Genomic DNA, 17456 nt, shown 5'->3' with positions numbered 1-17456 from the left:
CTTTACAGGATGTTGCTAGCATTGTTCTGGAGTAGGCCGTGGCACATTAGACTACTGATTCATAAAGTGGTGCACAACAATGCACATGAGATTGTGTCCTTCACTTAAGTGTTCCTTGCTGTTATATCTGCCGTAAGCCTGCACAGTTTTGAGCTGCCAGTTTCATTAAAGAAATTGGACGGCACACCACTGTTTTTAATGCTAGCGTTCAATTTAGCAGGCTTTTTTCAGTCTCACCCAAATTTCCATCTGTGCCATTCATTTATTTGTCACTCTCGCTCTCTTTTTTTGCTTTCATGTGGAGATTGCTTTAATGTGAGTGTATTTTTCTTAGTTCTCAGCATGAATCTGTCCATTTCCATGGCTTCTGCTATGAATACATAATTTCCACACTGTCTGACACAAGTGTCCTGCATGATGAACTGTTGGCTGCTACCACTCAGGTCAGGCCTACAAAGGTCACTTGAGCCAACCTTTTTTTGTTACTTTCTTCTGTGATTCTTCTGATTTTGGACGTAATAATAGTTATTATATTTGTCCCCTCATACTACATAATTGCCCCCCTCCAAAAAAAATCACTGAAGAAAAAATAATGATGAACAGGAGTGAAAAGGACAACGAACGCACTGAGAAAAGCAGACTTGAGGGAGAGAGTTCCATAGTCTGGAGGCCAATCTTTGCAAGTAGGAGTGAGGTTGGTGGGAATGGGAAAGTAGACAGGGTTGATATTGACCAGGTTTGGATACAATGCCACAGTTTCTCCAAAGATTTGTCAAAGTGACTTGGACTCTCATTTTCCTACAGACACTGAATGAAGATTCCTATTGTTTTTGGTATAATAAGAGAGCAGGTGAGATATTGACCCCAACACTATGTACCCTGTTTGTATTCAGACTCTATACATATTTTCTATTTTCTATTGTTTTATATTGTAGTGCTGTAGTATAAAGCACTCTTTCTGAGATCATTGAAAGCAAAATTTCCATATATACAATCCCATTCATAAGTATGTGGACAGTGAAGACAAAGTTCTTTTTGCTGTCCATTAAGGCCGCACGATATATGGTTTGTTAACTGTTACAATACTGTAATAGTGATATTGCAGATATATTGCAAATAAATTACTAAATGTTTTCTTGTGAACATCTTGACCACCAAATCACAGTTGTTTCCATTACATGATCCAACAAATGTAAATTGTTTTGGTCAAAAATAATACAGGCCGACCTTTAATGTCACGTCAGTTCACCAATAGACCACTGAAGTCATGTCGTCATTCTGTAGTTGCTGTCATGCCCATATTAGTAACTCCAAAGCTGGATTTCTCTGCAGCAAACGTAAACGGGATTTTCAAAAATTGCCACTACCGCACCCTAATTGTTATCAAAATGGTTCCAAACTCAATATGTTTTGCCCTACATACATTTTCCATTGTATATGACTGGATCTTCTGAATTACGATTTCATTAATCAGTCAAAATCTGAATGAACACGTAACATTGTTGTGACAATGATTTGACATTGTAAGACAAGCCACCCCATGGAAACCAGCAAGATTTGTCCAGTGTGGTAGATAGGTTGTTCTGGCAGTAGTAGAGCACATTTGGAGTGTGATTATATAAGGGTGAAGTTTAATAGTAGACTTACGTTCATGCAAAGCCATTTGAATGTGCAGCAGTGGTAGATTGCTGTTAGCACTGATGTAGCAATTCTCATATTTTGACATAAAATCTCATACATTTTGTTCCGTAGAGAAAACCAGCTAACACTTGTAGTTGCTATTCTGGGTATTAGGAATTTTTTAAAAGAAAAGAAAGGCACACTACAACATATATACACCGATCAGGCATAACATTATGACCACCTCCTTTTTTCTACACTCATTGTCCATTTTATCAGCTCCACTTTGTAGTTCTACAGTTACAGACTGTAGTCCATCTGTTTCTCTGATACTTTGTTAGCCCCCTTTTACCCTGTTCTTCAGTGGTCAGGACCCCCATGGACCCTCACAGAGCAGGTACTATTTGGGTGGTGGATCATTCTCAGCACTGCAATAACACTGACGTGGTAGTGTGTTAGTGTGTGTTGCGCTGGTCTGAGTGGATCAGACACAGCAGTGCTGCTGGAGTTTTTAAACACCTCAGTGTCACTGCTGGACTGAGAATAGTCCACCAACCAAAAATATCCAGCCAACAGAGTCCTGTGGGCAGCGTCCTGTGACCAACACAAACTGTGCAGCAGCAGATGAGCTATCGCCTCTGACTTTACATCTACAAGGTGGACTGACAAAGTAGGAGTGTCTAATAGAGTGGACAGTGAGTGGACACAGTGACACAGTATTTAAAAACTCCAGCAGCACTGCTGTGTCTGATCCACCACCCAAATAGTACCTGTTCTGTGAGGGTCCATGGGGGTCCTGATCACTGAAGAACAGGGTAAAAGGGGGCTAACAAAGTGTGCAGAGAAACAGATGGACTACAGTCTGTAACTGTAGAACTACAAAGTGCACCTATATAGTAAGTGGAGCTGATAAAATGGACAATGAGTGTAAAAACAAAGAGGTGGTCATGATGTTATGCCTGATCGATGCATGTAGCAATATAATCCCAATACCATGAAGCCATACTCCTTACAGAAGCAGTTCAAATTCAGTAACTACAGGCACACCTACTCACTTCAACAGACGGTATCCAGGACAGTGTAAATCTTATATACAGTCTATAAGATTTCTGTAGATGAACCTAAACTGTGCATCCAGTGTTTTAGTTGGTTATTCTTTCTTGGCTGTGTGTTTTGTGTCACTGTCTTGCTGCACATGGCTCCTATAAGCCCACAGGCACTTTTTAATAGAGCAAAAATATGTTTTTCTGCATTTCTAATGTCATTGTACTGAACTGGCCATCTTTAGTCTCCATCATGTTGGTGGATGTTTCTTATCATCTCGTCTGTCCGTGAAGGGTGGGGTGAGTGAAAAAGAGATTTCTTTGTAGTTGCCAGCTTTTAGTCTTTAGATGAACTCAGATTAAAAAGGCAGCAGAAATAGTAACACAATTTAATAATAAATGTGTTTTTTTCACAGATGATATTGATTCAAACACAATAAGTGCACTTACTTACTTACTTAGCTCACTGTTTTAGCTGGCTAATTTTGTTTCATTATATATAAACATACCACATCATTATGAATTACATCTCATCTGGAAAACATAATGCGATCACAAAAATGAACTGTTTCAGAGTAGAATACCTGAAAATAGATTACCGTTACTTTTTTAAGTTCTACGTCTAAGGATTACATTTTTGATTTGGCTACTGATTGGGCCATTACAGGGCCAAAATCCTACACTTTCTTGCATTTAAATTTTCCCCCAAGGTATACATATAATTTGTAATTTGCAGTATTTTCCAACTTCTCTTTATACCGTAAAATTAAACACACTGTTTTTGTTATTTGGCAGTTATTTGGCAGTGCTGGATCTATATAATAAGTGACATAAGCAGCTGCTTAGGGCACCTAACAACTTCTGGTTTATTACTGGATCATTATGTTATCTAAAATGCTGGAGTGAGGGAAAAAAGCAAGTATCTCCAAAAATAATGTACTTATCTGGACTCAAAGAAAGAAAAGAAAAGACAGCTTAAAGGTAAAGGTATGCTTTGCGTTTCTATGGTTTTAATGTTATCCTATTTTTTTGGCTTGTAGGTAGACAACAAGAAGTATTGGATCTGGGGCTGTCTAATAAAGCAGGTTCAAGTTAGACAGGCTTTCGGACCAGGTTTCAGCTTCACAAAACCACACAAACACAGATGCAGTTAACATGGTTTACGTTGTTGGTGCAGTGTGAGTAAAACCCCCTGGTATTTGGGGGGGGGTCCTATTTTGGCTGGCTACTCCAGCGTTTACTGGCTGCTAACTCATTTACTATAGTAATTCTTTTGGAAACACTCTTTTCTAGTTTTTTAATGCTGTGTTTTGAGACTGTCTGTGGTCTTTGGTTTAAGAAATGAGTAACAATTCACTTTTTCCACTTTTTCAATCTCTTGGGAGCAACCTGTCAGATTTACAAATATGCTATGGCATATTGTAAAGTTTTTCAGAGGTATTCTGGGTTTCAGTTGCTAGGTTTTGAAGGACCAGCTGGGTGAACCAATTTGCTACAGTGCCACCCTGAGGCAGATCAGTGTTGCAGGTCTAGTTAGTTAAGAATACCAAAAACAGAAGCTTGACGATTGTGGGTGAAGCAGCTAAACAATGACCTTTCCCTAAATTTGTATTTGGGCATCTATTTTCCCCTAACGGACAACATAGGGACACTCCAAAAAATCAATTTTGAGACATTCAGGGGGTCCAAGAAGTTAATTAGGGGGTCCCGGAACCCACAGGTCCCCCTGTATATCATACCGTGGCGGTTGACAACTTTCTCTTTTAATCCAGCTTTAGATACTCAAGCTGTGATTAATCCTTGTGCACATTAAAGCATGACATTAATGACGAACAGCCAATTGTTTTAAACAGAAGGAAGAGTCAAAGGAAAATGAAATCATACCACCTAAAAATATAGAAAGTAAAGCATTTTTAATGGTAAAAAAGCAACTGTGTGGCCATTGCCAATAAGTTTAGCTTAAACTAAGCTTGAAGTTAGCTGGGTAAGCCAGAAATACTGTGAGACAGACCCCTGGACTGAGAATGCTAAGAAGATTATCTCTAATTTATACTGTAACTTATTACAACCCCTAACGAGCATCTGATTATCAGCTATGCACAATTAGCCAGTTAAAAATGTGTATAATTTAAACAGCTTGTGGGAATTGTTATCAGTTGGCCTCTAATTTTACAGTACATTAACTAGTAAGATTGGGCCCCCCCAAAGAATCCTGCTTAGGGGGTCCCCAAAAGACTAGAGCTGATCCTGCTGACTGGGAAGTGAGCTAAGTATTTTCAAACAATGTTTATATCCATCATTTTAGATCTATTTCATAAAAGTTTTAAAAAAGGATAATTCAGTTTTCCATGATATGGGTTGTATCATCTGATTGAGTTTGAGTTTTATAAAACAGGTTAACCCGTTAGCAAACCACATAAGGCAGTTTAAAAGCAGTAGTCAGATTAGACATTACACATTTTAAATAGTTTAAAAGATTACATCACATGCCTACATTTTTAGCCTTGTAATTTGAATCATTGCCTAATTACATTTCTCCCTCCAACACTGTTCACGAGTACTAGAGGCTCATCTACAGGACAAGATGCAAATTACGTAAAAAGAGTGCACCATTCATTTCTGCCCAAGTTGTCACCGCTTGCATTCGTCAGCGTTCTCCAGCCCGAAAATTGCAACTGCAGCGCCCAGAAACACACCGATGGAGTGTTCCTGTCCACCCCCAAAACATTTTTGGCATCATGAGTCGTTCGCTTGCATCATTGACTCCTGAGCTGAAGCACTCGGATTGCTCTCCATGCGTCCAAGTCATCACTGGCTGCTGCCATGTCTGAAGGAAATGCTGTAATTTACTAACCCATCATTTGGAGGCCTGGTAATTACACGCTATCTTTGGCTGTAGCTCTGACACACATGACTGCGTGCGTGTGACTCACGGCCAGCTTCCGCCATGTGTTAACCATGTCGTGGTAGTAGGTGCCAAATGCACGTTGTTATGACTGTTACTGTAGGAAACATGCGTCTGTATAAAATTGCTTCGTCATCTGTGTTGGTGATTCCCCGAGAAAGAATCACCAGCCTTGTCATTATTCACTGTTCAAACAATTGAGAATCTGCCCTCGAAGCAAGAGCAGCTGCACAGTAAGGCTGGGGCTCATGTGGTGTGGTGTGTTATGATGGATAATATGATCAATTGAATGAGCATTTGGTAAAACACTGGACATCAAAATTTGTCGACACTTCAACTTCTTTTGGAATTTTTTTCAAGTAATTCTACATTTTCAGTTCACCTGTTCAGGCTCTGCCCACTAATGAATTTCTCTGTGGCTGCTGTTGTCAGGTTGGACATTAAAGAATATTGGCTAAAATTACATTCAAAAAAATAAAAAAGCGAGGCACACAACTCAAAATGTACAAATTTAGAGTGTTATTAATTTCAAATGCTCTTATTACATACATGTGGGACAGATGACATGATTAAGACAGATCAGGTATATTCTTTTGTTGATAATTTAGGTTTCTATGGCTAATTATCTAGTTGATAGGCTAAACAGTTTACCCGCTTCGGCGATCCTTGTGAGTCTGAAACAATAATTAAAAAGTCCTAAGATTTCACAGGAGCATTTTGGACCATGTCATACATCTTTATGTGTTAACATCACACACACAGGTTCAAAAAAAGATCTGACTTGATGTTTAGGTCTCAAAAGCAAAATCAACATTATACTGGTCAAGATATGATGACAGTAGAAGATAATTCAGTTACATCCTCAGAAGACACGTCCTTCAAAAAGTTTTGACTGAGTTCTCTTTAAATTCTCTTTCAACTCACTCGCAGTTATAAGAATCATTCGCATCAGAAAGGAGCCTGAAGCACAAAACACGTTACAAAGTGTTCTTCTGCATGTTGGGTGCAATTACACATTTCCACCAGAGAGGTCTCTAAATCCCCAGATCTTACACAGTGTAGCTTTAAAATAAAGGTTCCTAAAAGGTTCTTGGTTTGCATTGATGGTTCTATGAACTTTCACTGGTAAAGAACCTTTACATTATTTGGAGGTTCTTTAAACCTTATGATGTTCTTTACATGTTCAGTTCTCATTCATTAAAATTGTTCTTTAAAGAACTATTCACTGAAAAGTTCTTTTAAGGAAGCGAAAAGCTTCACTGAGAAGAACCTTTTTGACACCTTTATTTTTAAGATATCTTACTTCTGTAGCATTGCTGAGATCATTTTAAGCATGAAGGGATTCCGTCATGCTTTATTCTATCATGGCAAAAATAAAAAGCAAGTAGCTCGTTTAGGCAACAAAACTTCTGAAGACCCTTGAAGATTTTGTCTCGTCTTTGGCAGATTGATGGAATCCCAGTAACGCCACAGGTCTAATAAAAGTCACTAATACCTGGCACAGTATAGTCATAATTAGATACCACAGTATTGTCAGGATTAGGTATCACTAAATGTGATACCTTCAATGTTGGCCAGTATTATCAACTGATCAATATGTCAGCTGTTTCTACTGGAGAGTACAGAAAATGAGATTTTTTTTAGGGAAATATACACACAAATCTGTATGTTGACAGAATATTCTGTAAAAGAAGTGAGGAAACGTTCCTGTAGAAACAAAGAATATGTCCTGTAATTTAACATAATTGTTCATTAAAGGAGTCACAGCAAAATAATGATTTGACAGTTTTCTTTTCCAAACTATTGTTAAAAGCACATATTGAAACTCTTTTGGCCAACCTAAGCGGTTTTTGTGCTAATAAGCTCTGACATCACAACCAGTGGATAAAATGGATGTTTTTTGTCTTTATTGCCAAGATAGCACTGTTATTAATATTTACACAAATATTTCCACCTGTGTTTCCTTTGAATAGAACTGCTTCATTTTATGTTACATTACTACAAACCAACAAAAAATGCTTGTTAGTTAAAACATGTTGAAAAGAGTCAAATGCAAAAGTTTTGGCACCTCTAGTGAAATTGTCAAATGTTTTGTTGATTTTCTAATTGAAAGTAAGTTAAATAACAAACCTCTACAGAAAACTGCACATTTAATGCACACTTCTTGTTTATTTGCTGAATTTAACATACAAAATACACATAAAATGTGTCCTGGGCAAATGTTATGGCACATTTCATATGCAAATAAATAGTGAATAAATAGAAATCGAGCATGAATTTTGTGACAAATGCCGTTCTTAAGTATGTTCTCCGTAGAGGATGTGTTAACTTATTTTCCGGGATGCTCAAACTTTTCAAAGCGACTATATTAATCTAAATGAATTTTGGGCCATTTCTATTGCTCCATTCATCATGAAATCCTCTCACATTGTGAAGCACAGCATTTTTCAATGGTGTAAACTGAAGAGATTAAATTATATAGTTTTCTAATGATAGCGATGATGCTATTACCAACAGTGTGTGTGTGATTTGCGTTTGGAGAGTAATCATTATTCCTAATTGTTCTGCATTAGAGCTCCGTTCCCCGCATTAGGCCTTGTTTACACACGGCTGCTGCTGAGTAGGGTATAATGCTGGATCCCTCGGATCTAATCTTTAATGTAACACTTTGTCCCTGGTTGCCCTGTGTCACTTACTGCCAGCTCTTTGACAGAGTTAAATCCTCCATCCTCACGCCACACGCATTACACGTCCCGTCATTCAGGATGCGTTCCGAACGGATAATCAGTTTAAGGAGTTTTCCATCCATCAGGCCGTGACACTCACGCTGCATCCCTTCTCTCTGTCCCTCCTCCTCCACTCTCTCTCCCTCTAAATCACATCTTTACCCCCCTCTCGTCACTAATTTACTTTATTCACACCTCTTTAGCTCCCATTCTCTGTCTCTCTCTCGACCATCTCCCTCCACCTCATCAGTCTCTGTACTCCATGTTCCTAAATTTCTCTCTCTTCAGTCTCTTTTCTCTCAACTCGTTCTTTTCTTCTGCTCCTCCAGCCTTCGCTCTGCATGGGCTTCAATCTCCCTGCACTGCCATTGACTCTAATTGCCTCTGACTAGCTCTATGATTCAGGCTTGCAAAAGCTTGCAAATCTCACCCTTGTTCTGCCCTCTGTCTACAACCTGCACATGCAAAAAAGATGGTTCTCCAAGGGTTCTTTAGGTTCCATTTAGAACCATGAGTTCTAAATTCATTAATTTGCATTAAAATTGTTCTTTAAAGAACTATTCACTGAAAAGTCCTTTTAAGGAAGCGAAAAGCTTCACTGAGAAGAACCTTTTTGACACCTTTATTTTTAAGATATCTTACTTCTGTAGCATTGCTGAGATCATTTTAAGCATGAAGGGATTCCGTCATGCTTTATTCTATCATGGCAAAAATAAAAAGCATGTAGCTTGTTTAGGCAACAAAACTTCTGAAGACCCTTGAAGGTTTTGTCTCGTCTTTGGCAGATTGATGGAATCCCAGTAACGCCACAGGTCTAATAAAAGTCACTAATACCTGGCACAGTATAGTCATAATTAGATTAACACAACAACAGAAGAGCTCTTTTTGGTGCTATGTAGAACCCTTCGCAAAGGGTTGCATCTTGTTCTGCGTCCAGTGCTTTTCTATGGAAATCATATCTATGGTGCAATGAGTACAACTTAAAATAGCTGAATTTACCACAACCGTTAGTCAGTCCACCAAATCTATTTCAGGGAATACTTTACTGACTGTTGTTAGACCTCTAATATTAGTTTTTGGCTTATCTCATAAATCTCTCCCCTGTCTGATCTGAGTGCTTCTGTTCAGTCTCACTTGTGCTCTTGTATTAGTTTATCATATTTCTGTTCGTGTCCTAATTGCAGTATCCGGTGCAGCTCAGAGGAGGATGGGTTCTGCTCAAGAGTCTTGGTTCCTTTAAGTGTTTCTTCTTCATGCTTTTAGGGAGCTTCTCGTTTGTACACTTGGCTCCTCTCCATGTCGCTCCTTCATTCTATTAGGGAGTTTCTCCTTTTGAGTCTTTACTACAACCGTTAGTCAGCCCACTAAATCTATGTCAGGGAATACTTTACTGACTGTTGTTAGACCTCTAATATTAGTTTTTGGCTTATCTCATAAATCTGTCCTCTGTCTGATCTGAGTGCTTCTGTTCAGTCTCACTTGTGCTCTTGTATTAGTTTATCAGATTTCAGTGTTTCACAGACTTTCTTCCTCATGCTTTAAAGAAGTTTCTACTTTTGAGTTTTCATTCTTCTGAGTGGATCATTTCTCAGGTTCTTTAGAATGTTTTCGTTTTGAGTCTTGGTTCCTCTCAGTGGTTCTTGCTCATGTTGTTTAGAATGTTTTCTTTTTGAGTCTTGGTTCTTCTCAGTGGTTCTTGCTCATGTTCTTCAGAATGTTTTCTTTTTGAGTCTTGGTTCCTCTCAGTGGTTCTTGCTCTGTTTAGAGTTTTCTTTTTGAGTCTTGGTTCCTCTCAGTGGTTCTTCCTCATGTTCTTCAGAAGGTTTTCCTTTTGAGTCTTGCTTCCTCTCAGTGGTTCTTCCTCATGTTCTTCAGAAGGTTTTCCTTTTGAATCTTGCTTCCTCTCAGTAGTTCTTTAGAAGGTTTTCCTTTTGAGTCTTGGTTCCTCTTAATGGATCTTCCTCATGTTCTTTAGAAGGTTTTACTTTTGAGTCTTGATTCCTCTCAATGGTTCTTCCTCAGGTTCTTTAGAAAGTTTTCCTTTTGAGTTTTTGTTCCTCTCAGTGGTTCTTACTTATGTTCTTTAGAAGATTCTCCTTTTGAGTCCTGGTTCCTCTCTGTGGTTCTCCCTCGGGCTCTTAATGAATTAATTTTTGAGTGTTTCTTTTCCATGGTCTTTTGGTTTTTCCTTCAGACTCTTGCTTCCTCTCGGTGGTTCTTCCTCGTGCTCTTCAGACTTGTTTTGTTTGACTCTTGGTTCCTCTCAGAATTTATTTTCTGCGTTTGTTCTTAGAGAGTTTCTCCTTTATGTCTTGGCTCCTGTAACTGTTTCTTCCTCATGCTCCTCCTTTTGAGTCTTAGTGTATCTCTGCTTTTCATCCTCTGGCATCCTTTAGAGTCTTGGTTCTTCTCAATGGTTGTTCCTCATGTTCTTTAGAAGTTTTTCCTTCTGAGTTTTCGTTCTTCTCAGTGTTTCTTCTTCATGCTCTTAGGGAATTTCTGTGATTGAGTCTTGGTTCCTCTCAATGTTTTTCATCAAACTTCCTTTTGAGTCTTGTTTCCTCTCAATAGTCCTACCTCATGTTCTTCAGAAGGTTTTCCTTTTGAGTCTTGGCTCCTCTCAATGGTTCCTCCTCATGTTCTTTAGAAGGTTTTCCTTTTGAGTCTTGGTTCTTTCAATGGTTCTTCCTCACGTTCTTTAGAAGGCTTTCCTTTCGAGTCTTGGTTCCTTTAAATGGTTCTTCCTTATGTTCTTTGGGAGTTTTTTCCTGAAATGTTCATTGGCAAGCTGGATTCTCATTTCTTGACAAGCTGCTTTGAGACAGTGTCTTTTGGAAAAAGTAAATCTCCAGTATCTCCACTGTCAAATACCAACACCAGTCTGGCAGAATGAAGGATATATAGCCTTTACTGCTGGAGTTCCTGCTGCACTATTTGAAATATCAGTTGGGTGCAGATCATCTTCATATTGTGGTCATTTGCTTATTGTGTCAGTCAGCAGCTTTGGGAAAGTATCTTTACAGACATATTTGCCCATTTTCAACACTTTTTCAACACAAATTTATGCTTCATTTTGTCAAAGCAGCCCACTGACCCTGTTCCCACCCTGGCATAATAAGCGAAATGGACAACATGTGCGTAGATTGAATTATTGTCTCGACATGTTAAAGGCCCATTAGTTAGTGACTTCATAGGCATTAGAGAAAAAGTAGGGTAGCAGAGAAAAGTTAGCTGGGAGGTTAGCCCCCTCGTCCAAGTACAAACAAGATTCTTGGCAATGCTGTGCAACTGATGGCTCAAGAAGACACAGCGGCAGATGTCACACGCCTCAGAGAGCACGTGCAGCCTTTGCCCCTGCAGATTGCTGGTGCTTTAAGCATAACACAGGCAGAGACATCCAAGCGCTGATAATTGCACACAGCTAAATTGGGCAAAAAGCAAAAACACATTAAAAATGGTTCACAAAATAGCAGTAAAAACATGCCACTTTGTGGTTTTAAGGCAACAAAGTGGCATACATGGTGCTTTACTTGCTGTGGAAGCTTGACCAGTACATTCACTGGCCGGCTACTTTTTTAGAAACCACTTGCTGGTGTTCAGTTAGAGAATGTAGCCCTCTCATCTCTCGATGCAAAATCTGTTATTCACCATCTAAAGCTTCATCAGTAGTCAGTTTCTGACCACAGAGCCACACTTGGCTGGATATTTTTGGGGGGTGGTCCACTCTCAACCTACCTCCTAACAACTATAAGACCTGGTAGGCCACCAAAACTGTCCCTGTCAGATAAACAGCACTTTAGGTTTTCATCTTTGAGAGAGAGGAGAAAATCAAGCTGCTTCAGATCTGAAAACATCCACAGGTGTTTGTGTCCATCCTTCCACTGTGAGAAGACGACTCAGCGCTATGCGTCTAAGAAAGGAAACAGAGAAGAGGACACAGACACATCAAACAAAGAAGCTGAACAATGGACTGACCACCCCAGAGTCCAGACCTCAACATCACTGAATGTGTTTGGGATTATTTGGCTTGAGAGAAGCAGAAAATATAACCAACTTCTAGGACTGAACTTCAGTGGAGGAAAAATATCACTGCACATTTCAAAGTCCCCAAAAAGAATGGACAAAAAGTGGACAGACTATAATACTGAATAAAAATGTCATTATATTTAGTTGCGGAGTCTTTTGTGTCATTTTCTTTTAATGTTTTATGTTTTATTTATCACTGAAACTGAAAAATGTATAACTTGGGCTTAATGGTTGTTGTGATTGGGTAGATAAATAAATGCAGAGTGGTCTTTGAGTGATGGAGTGCAAAAATGGCCAGTGGGTGAAAGTACAAAGTTGGGGTTTCTAATAAAGCTGCCGTTGAGTGTTTATTGTTCATTCAAATCTGTCAGCAGTGTTTCAGAAGCAGGAAACAAGGGTAAAAATTGAAGCGGTAATTGTTTTCTCTGCATTATCATTATGAACAATGGAGCTTAAAGCTCTTAGATACAGGCTTGTGACGGGAAAAGAAAGCTGCTCTGAGCTTGTAAGAATAATTGCGAGAATAAACAAAAACGCACCATGAAGCTTGAGTAATTAAAATGGCTTAAAAATCACAGTGTGGCTGTAACAGAAATAGAATTGTTAAATGAAAAGTCCTTGAAAACGCTACTTGAGAAAACCGTCGGTGCGACCGAGGACAGACGCATTTAAATATATGGCACCTTATGTGAATTTGCATCCGTGGCTGGATCTTCCTGTGCCAACGCAATCGAGCGAGCGTGTTCAGGAAGCACGCAGCTTCTCATAAATGATGTTCACAGCAATCTGTGCCTTTCTGGCGGCGGTTCAGGCGCTCCGAGCTACTGTTCCAGCTTCCCAGAGTCACTGTGCAAAATGTAAACACGGAAATGCATGAGTGTTTAGCTGTTTCACCAACAGCCTTGCTTTGTATCAGTCAACAAATATGTTCCTCAAATATTCAGATGTGATGATGGGTCACACGGCTCGATTCCGCATTGTAAATAGGCCACTTTTGTAACACTTTACTTGCACAGCAATGACAAAAACTTTAGTATTCCAGTACAGCTTAGCAGTGTGCCTTGATGAATATAGCTGAAGAATATGTAAGGCTTGTGCAGCAAAAGTTACACTTATACTGTAGAGGGTTCAGTCATGTTGTCTGATATCTAATTCTTAATTTACAGTTCTTTCTTATTAATAAGCTTGATTAATTGTTCAGTCACTACTATAACTTATTCTTAAGCTTACAATAAATCATTCTTATGCTTATTAAATTTAAAAGGGCAATTGCACTGATTTTTCAAAATTTCTACCTCATTGAATGGTGTAAACAAAGTCATTCAGAGTGTTTTGATGCAAAATGCTTGTCTGATGTCTGAAATGTAGTATTATGATAGTTTTGAGAAGGTTGTGGCTGTGTTTTTAAACTCTATTCATATCAACAACATCAAAAAACACTGCCGATTTCTTTGGGCTCAAGCTCATCTGAAATGGACTGATGCACGGTGGAAACGTGTATTGAGGTCTAACAAGTTGTCATGTTCTCTTGTGGACCATCCAGATTGTTACCAGCATAAGGTTTAAAAGCCAGCGTCTGTCAAAGTATGGGGGTTTATTAGTGGTTAACATCTGTGAAGGCACCTTTAATGCTAAAAGGTATATGCATATTTGGGAGCAGCATATACTGCCTTGTAGATGCCATCTTTTTCAGGGATATCCATGCTTCCATTTCAACATGAAACACTCTGTATGTGTTAAAACAGCATGGCTGTGTAATCAGAGAGTGTGGGCGCTTGGGTCATCTGCCTGTCTGCTATTAAAATGCATTATGAAGTGATGAATATAAAATGTTGTGTTTTGTACTTTTCAATTAAATACAGGTCAGATATAAACAGAATTTACTAAATTTACTAAACACAACTTTCTGTTTTGATTGGCATTTCACAAATTTTTGGGATTGGGATTATTTAAACATTACATAGAGAAGACACATGTCGGTTCACTGGTGGTTGTGGATAGTAAATGAAATGGCTATATTTACGCTGTAGACATTGTGACCTCTGGCTTCTGTCATCAGTTGAGACATAGTTCAGGGTGGGGTGGGGTGGGGTGGGATCGCGGGGAAGGGTTCTGTACATTTTCCAGTGATCTATTGCTTTTAAGATCTGAATGATACGCCCCATTTTTTCAAGGGTTAATCATCTAATTTGGTACATCACTTGACTTCACAGTGTTCTTTAATTAAAATGATACTGTAGGGTTCATGTGTTTTCTGAGGTCTACCTTTGTGTTGGTTTATGTACCAAACACAGTTTTATGTTTTATGACCATTTTCCAACCTCTATTTATCTTGGACCATTTTTTCTGTGCCTTTAAGACTGAATGTAAAAGAGCTTTGTTCTGATTGGCTGCCCTGTATTGCAGCCTTTCAAAGGCAGAATAAGCTAAAACACTCACTTCAACGTGTATGGGCGAAACTAAGCTGCTGTAGGCTGAATAGGCAGATGTAAGTGAATAAATATATGACATATAAGGGTTGGTTTTTGTGACACCACAAAAACAATGAATTCTGAATGGCCTGTTACAGCTTAGTTTCCATATATGGACCCCATGCACTATAATGTGCTTTCTAAACTGTAGCATTGTTTACATACCTCTTTCTAAAAAGCGAGGGACCTTCCATTTTCCGTGGAATGGGTTCTTTATTGTACCCTGGTCAGGGATTATGTCTAGTCTTCAACTACATTATCATCTGAAAGGAGAATCTCTATTCAGAATGCTGTGTGGTCCAGGACTTGGTCTAATCCCTGTCAGAGAAACTGACCATATGTGCCCATATGTAGGCCCACACTTTAATCACTACATCGCTACACGTTCACATCAGTTTCATAGTATATAAATACTTTACAGTACATACATTGCGTAATAAATCTTAAGATTAATAACTGAATAATAAGCCTAGAGTTTAAGGGGTTAATTTTAATCCCATCATTTGGCATGCTGGAGAGGCCTAGCATGGTCCACTGCGGTTTATTTGTCCACCCCCGTGATGTTTAACACTAACAAACTCTCCCTCCTTGCTCATTTTAATCTCATTATGCTTTGTGACAGGCGCGTTTGACCGTAACTGGCATGCAACTGACACGCTTAAGCAAATCCACCACATCCACTGTGACTCACTCGCTGTTCCTTTTTCACCCAGATGTTGAGTGGACACCAGTGGGGCCATGATGTGTCCTAAAAAAGAGCTTTTCCTCAGTGGATTAGCATGGACCCGGTTGGGCCGTGCTGTCGGAGATGATGATATGTGGTACGTGATGAGGCCGTGGCTGAGCACACTTTGGACTTCCTGTCCCGAGGCCTGTGCCAAAAACTGCTCCTCTCCCTCAACTTCCCCCTTTCCCGCATGTTTAACTTAATATTTAGTTCACACAAACACAAACAAATATTAAAGCATCCTTGAGCACTGAAGCTGTCCAGTTTAAAGATATGGAGTCATGGGTAGTGCACGTTCAAAGCTAAAAGTGCCAAAAAGGGATTTTTGCAGTGATGCCATAGAAGAAGCACTTTAGGATCCCTAAAGAACCGTCCAATGGAAGGTTCCTTTAAGGAATGGTTAGATGAAAAACCTAATTTACACAATTTTCCACTCACTCTATAAGTATTCAAACAGACAAACCATGTGTGGTGTCCAAATATATCTAAACTTTTTAAAAACTTAACAACTCTGTAGTCTCTGTAGAGTAAATGTGCTTTCAAAACTGCTTTGCACTCTCAATGTCATCACTGGCCTATGAAGAGACCTGTTTGTTGGCCTATGTATGTCTATGAAGAGAGCAGTTTGTTGGTCTTTGTTGATCCATGGAGAAAGCTGTTTGTTAGTCTATGTTGGTCTATGGAGAGAGCAGTTTGTTGGCCTATGTTGGTGTATGGAAAGAGCTGTTTGTTGGTCTATGTTGATCCATGGAGGGTGCAGTTTGTTGGCCTATGTTGGTCTATGGAGAGAGCAGTTTGTTGGCCTATGTTGGTCTATGGAGAGAGCTGTTTGTTGCTCTATGTTGATCCATGGAGGAAGCAGTTTGTTGGCCAATGGTGGTCCATGGAGAGAGCAGTTTTTTAGCCAATGTTGGTCTATGGAGAGAGCTGTTTGTTGGTCTATGTTGGTCTATGGAGAGAGTGGTTTGTTAGTCTATGTTGGTCTATGAAGAGAGTGGTTTGTTGGCCTATGTTAGTCTATGGAGATAGCTGTTTGTTGGTCTATGTTGGTCTATGGAGAGAGCTGTTTGTTGGTCTATGGTGGTCTATGGAGAGAGCAGCTATTGGCCTCGGAAATGCGTATGTTGGTCTATGGAGATAACTGTTTGTTGGTCTATGTTGGTCTATGGAGAGAGAAGTTTGTTGGCCTATGGTGTGTCATCCATGGAGAGAGCAGTTTGTTGGCCTATGTTGGTCTATGAAGAGAGCTGTTTGTTGCTCTATGTTGATCCATGGAGGAGCAGTTTGTTGGCCATGGGTATGTTTGTGGCAGTTGTTTAGCCAGTGTTGGCTATGGAGAGAGCTGTTTGTTGGTCTATGTTGGCCTATGGAGATATCTGTTTGTTGGTCTATGTTGGTCTATGAAGAGAGTGGTTTGTTGGCCTATGTTAGTCTATGGAGAGAGCTGTTTGTTGGTCTATGTTGGTCTATGGAGAGAGCTGTTTGTTGGTCTATGGAGAGAGCAGTTTGTTGGCCTATGGAGATATCTATTTGTTGGTCTATGTTGGTCTATGGAGAGAGCAGCTTGTTGGCCTACGGAAATAGCTGTATGTTGGTCTATGGAGATAACTGTTTGTTGGTCTATGTTGGTCTATGGAGAGAGAGTTTGTGCCTATGGTCTGTTGGCCTATGGAGAAAGACTGTTTGTTGGTCTATGTTGGTCTATGAAGAGAGAGGTGTTTGTTGGCCTATGGAAAGAGCTGTTTGTTGGTCTATGTTGGTCTATGGAGAGAGCAGTTTGTTGGCCTATGGAGATATCTGTTTGTTGGTCTATGTTGGTCTATGGAGCGAGCAGTTTGTTGGCCTATGGAGATAGCTGTTTGTTGGTCTATGGTGGTCTATGGAGATAGCAGTTTGTTGGCCTATGGAGATATCTGTTTGTTGGTCTATGTTGGTCTA

The sequence above is a fragment of the Colossoma macropomum genome, unplaced genomic scaffold, assembly GCF_904425465.1.
Source record: "Colossoma macropomum unplaced genomic scaffold, Colossoma_macropomum, whole genome shotgun sequence".
Taxonomy (NCBI): domain Eukaryota; kingdom Metazoa; phylum Chordata; class Actinopteri; order Characiformes; family Serrasalmidae; genus Colossoma; species Colossoma macropomum.
This window is presented reverse-complemented; position numbering follows the sequence as displayed.